Source organism: Condylostylus longicornis, unplaced genomic scaffold (genome assembly GCF_029603195.1).
Source record: "Condylostylus longicornis isolate FDR11 unplaced genomic scaffold, ASM2960319v2 ptg000126l, whole genome shotgun sequence".
Lineage (NCBI taxonomy): Eukaryota > Metazoa > Arthropoda > Insecta > Diptera > Dolichopodidae > Condylostylus > Condylostylus longicornis.
This window is the reverse complement of record NW_026578094.1, coordinates 347,076-351,972: the sequence shown is the minus strand read 5'-3', so window position 1 is coordinate 351,972 and position 4,897 is coordinate 347,076. Positions and strand designations below refer to the sequence as shown.

General features: G+C 33.3%; 1 non-coding gene across 1 annotated transcript; it reads right to left on the bottom strand.

Moving 5' to 3' along the window:
* Nucleotides 1-1,158: 1,158 nt before the first annotated feature.
* Nucleotides 1,159-1,232, bottom strand: Trnas-aga (transfer RNA serine (anticodon AGA)). Its single transcript has one exon. It is a non-coding gene; the product is annotated as a tRNA-Ser (tRNA).
* Between the last annotated feature and the right edge of the window lie 3,665 nt (nt 1,233-4,897).

Here is a 4,897-nt window from a genome sequence, read left to right as displayed (position 1 = left end):
GCTACATAGGCATGAAAAAATTGCCGACGAAATGTTCTCTACATTGCTTATACTGTAATTCACATGATTACTAAGTATTTGTTTTGTTTACATTGATTGCTACATGCAATCTACTATTGAAACACAAAATAAGAAGAACATATGTATTTATAGGATTGTGCCTATTGCACTAATTAAATTATGAATTTTACTAATACAACATCATAGTTGCGGAATTAATAAGAATGTGCTTATTACACTACTAATTTATCTTAGTGGAAATTTCTTCATGCAACTGCAGAACAGATGGATGACGTAATCAAAGGAACGAGTTAAAGGCAGAAAAATTCATTAAAAAAATTTTTTCTCCTCGAACTGAACTCGAACCAGTGACCTACCGCTTTCTAGGTGGACGCTCTACCAACTGAGCTACAGAGGCATGAAGAAATTGCCGACGAAATGTTCTCTACATTGCTTATACTGTAATTCACATGATTACTAAGTATTTGTTTTGTTAACATTGATTGCTACATACAATCTACTATTGAAACACACAATAACAAGAACATATGTATTTATAGGATTGTGCCTAATGCACTAATTAAATTATGAATTTTACTAATACAACATCATAATTGCGGAATTAATAAAAATGTGCTTATTACACTACTAACTTATCTTAATGGAAATTTCTTCATGCAACTGCAGAACAAATGGATGACGCAATCAAAGGAACGAGTTAAAGGCAGAAAAATTCATTAAAAAAAATTTTTCTCCTCGAACTGAACTCGAACCAGTGACCTACCGCTTTCTAGGCGGACGCTCTACCAACTGAGCTACAGAGGCATGAAGAAATTGCCGACGAAATGTTCTCTACATTGCTTATACTGTAATTCACATGATTACTAAGTATTTGTTTTGTTTACATTGATTGCTACATACAATCTTCTATTGAAACACACAATAACAAGAACATATGTATTTATAGGATTGTGCCTATTGCACTAATTAAATTATGAATTTTACTAATACAACATCATAGTTGCGGAATTAATAAGAATGTGCTTATTACACTACTAATTTATCTTAATGGAAATTTCTTCATGCAACTGCAGAACAGATGGATGACGTAATCAAAGGAACGAGTTAAAGGCAGAAAAATTCATTAAAAAAATTTTTTGTCCTCGAACTGGACTCGAACCAGTGACCTACCGCTTTCTAGGCGGACGCTCTACCAACTGAGCTACAGAGGCATGAAGAAATTGCCGACGAAATGTTCTCTACATTGCTTATACTGTAATTCACATGATTACTAAGTATTTGTTTTATTTACATTGATTGCTACATGCAATCTACTATTGAAACACACAATAACAAGAACATATGTATTTATAGGATTGTGCCTATTGCACTAATTAAATTATGAATTTTACTAATACAACATCATAGTTGCGGAATTAATAAGAATGTGCTTATTACACTACTAATTTATCTTAATGGAAATTTCTTCATGCAACTGCAGAACAGATAGATGACGTAATCAAGGGAACTAGTTAAAGGCAGAAAAATTCATTAAAAAAATTTTTTCTACTCGAACTGGACTCGAACCAGTGACCTACCGCTTTCTAGGCAGACGCTCTACCAACTGAGCTACAGAGGCATGAAGAAATTGCCGACGAAATGTTCTCTACATTGCTTGTACTGTAATTCACATGATTACTAAGTATTTGTTTTGTTTACATTGATTGCTACATACAAACTCCTATTGAAACACACAATAACAAGAACATATGTATTTATAGGATTGTGCCTATTGCACTAATTAAATTATGAATTTTACTAATACAACATCATAGCTGCGGAATTAATAAGAATGTGCTTATTACACTACTAATTTATCTTAATGGAAATTTCTTCATGCAACTGCAGAACAGATGGATGACGTAATCAAAGGAACGAGTTAAAGGCTGAAAAATTCATTAAAAAAATTTTTTCTCCTCGAACTGGACTCGAACCAGTGACCTACCGCTTTCTAGGCGGACGCTCTACCAACTGAGCTACAGAGGCGTGAACAAATTGCCGACGAAATGTTCTCTACATTGCTTATACTGTAATTCACATGATTACTAAGTATTTGTTTTGTTTACATTGATTGCTACATACAATCTACTATTGAAACACACAATAACAAGAACATATGTATTTATAGGATTGTGCCTATTGCACTAATTAAATTATGAATTTTACTAATACAACATCATAGTTGCGGAATTAATAAGAATGTGCTTATTACACTACTAATTTATCTTAATGGAAATTTCTTCATGCAACTGCAGAACAGATGGATGTGGTAATCAAAGGAACAAGTTAAAGGCAGAAAAATTCATTAAAAAATTTTTTTTTCCTCGAACTGGACTCGAACCAGTGACCTACCGCTTTCTAGGCGGACGCTCTACCAACTGAGCTACAGAGGCATGAAGAAATTGCCGCCGAAATGTTCTCTACATTGCTTATACTGTAATTCACATGATTACTAAGTATTTGTTTTGTTTACATTGATTGCTACATACAATCTACCATTGAAACACACAATAACAAGAACATATGTATTTATAGGATTGTGCCTATTGCACTAATTAAATTATGAATTTTACTAATACAACATCATAGTTGCGGAATTAATAAGAATGTGCTTATTACACAACTAATTTATCTTAATGGAAATTTCTTCATGCAACTGCAGAACAGATGGATGACGTAATCAAAGGAACGAGTTAAAAGCAGAAAAATTCATTAAAAAAATTTTTTCTCCTCGAGCTGGACTCGAACCAGTGACCTACCGCTTTCTAGGCGGACGCTCTACCAACTGAGCTACAGAGGCATGGAAAAATTGCCGAGGAAATGTTCTCTACATTGCTTATACTGTAATTCACATGATTACTAAATATTTGTTTTGTTTACATTGATTGCTACATGCAATCTATTATTGAAACACAAAATAACAAGAACATATGTATTTATAGGATTGTGCCTATTGCACTAATTAAATTATGAATTTTACTAATACAACATCATAGTTGCGGAATTAATAAGAATGTGCTTATTACACTACTAATTTATCTTAATGGAAATTTCTTCATGCAACTGCAGAACAGATAGATGACGTAATCAAGGGAACGAGTTAAAGGCAGAAAAATTCATTAAAAAAATTTTTTCTACTCGAACTGGACTCGAACCAGTGACCTACCGCTTTCTAGGCGGACACTCTACCAACTGAGCTACAGAGGCATGAAGAAATTGCCGACGAAATGTTCTCTACATTGCTTATACTGTAATTCACATGATTACTAAGTATTTGTTTTGTTTACATTGATTGCTACATACAAACTCCTATTGAAACACACAATAACAAGAACATATGTATTTATAGGATTGTGCCTATTGCACTAATTAAATTATGAATTTTACTAATACAACATCATAGTTGCGGAATTAATAAAAATGTGCTTATTACACTACTAATTTATCTTAATGGAAATTTCTTCATGCAACTGCAGAACAGATGGATGACGTAATCAAAGGAACGAGTTAAAGGCAGAAAAATTCATTAAAAAAATTTTTTCTCCTCGAACTGGACTCGAACCAGTGACCTACCGCTTTCTAGGCGGACGCTCTACCAACTGAGCTACAGAGGCATGAACAAATTGCCGACGAAATGTTCTCTACATTGCTTATACTGTAATTCACATGATTACTAAGTATTTGTTTTGTTTACATTGATTGCTACATACAATCTACTATTGAAACACACAATAACAAGAACATATGTATTTATAGGATTGTGCCTATTGCACTAATTAAATTACGAATTTTACTAATACAACATCATAGTTGCGGAATTAATAAGAATGTGCTTATTACACTACTAATTTATCTTAATGGAAATTTCTTCATGCAACTGCAGAACAGATAGATGACGTAATCAAGGGAACGAGTTAAAGGCAGAAAAATTCATTAAAAAAATTTTTTCTACTCGAACTGGACTCGAACCAGTGACCTACCGCTTTCTAGGCGGACGCTCTACCAACTGCGCTACAGAGGCATGAAGAAATTGCCGACGAAATGTTCTCTACATTGCTTATACTGTAATTCACATGATTACTAAGTATTTGTTTTGTTTACATTGATTGCTACATACAAACTCCTATTGAAACACACAATAACAAGAACATATGTATTTATAGGATTGTGCCTATTGCACTAATTAAATTATGAATTTTACTAATACAACATCATAGTTGCGGAATTAATAAGAATGTGCTTATTACACTACTAATTTATCTTAATGGAAATTTCTTCATGCAACTGCAGAACAGATGGATGACGTAATCAAAGGAACGAGTTAAAGGCAGAAAAATTCATTAAAAAAATTTTTTCTCCTCGAACTGGACTCAAACCAGTGACCTACCGCTTTCTAGGCGGACGCTCTGCCAACGGAGCTACATAGGCATGAAAAAATTGCCGACGAAATGTTCTCTACATTGCTTATACTGTAATTCACATGATTACTAAGTATTTGTTTTGTTTACATTGATTGCTACATGCAATCTACTATTGAAACACAAAATAACAAGAACATATGTATTTATAGGATTGTGCCTATTGCACTAATTAAATTATGAATTTTACTAATACAACATCATAGTTGCGGAATTAATAAGAATGTGCTTATTACACTACTAATTTATCTTAGTGGAAATTTCTTCATGCAACTGCAGAACAGATGGATGACGTAATCAAAGGAACGAGTTAAAGGCAGAAAAATTCATTAAAAAAATTTTTTCTCCTCGAACTGAACTCGAACCAGTGACCTACCGCTTTCTAGGTGGACGCTCTACCAACTGAGCTACAGAGGCAT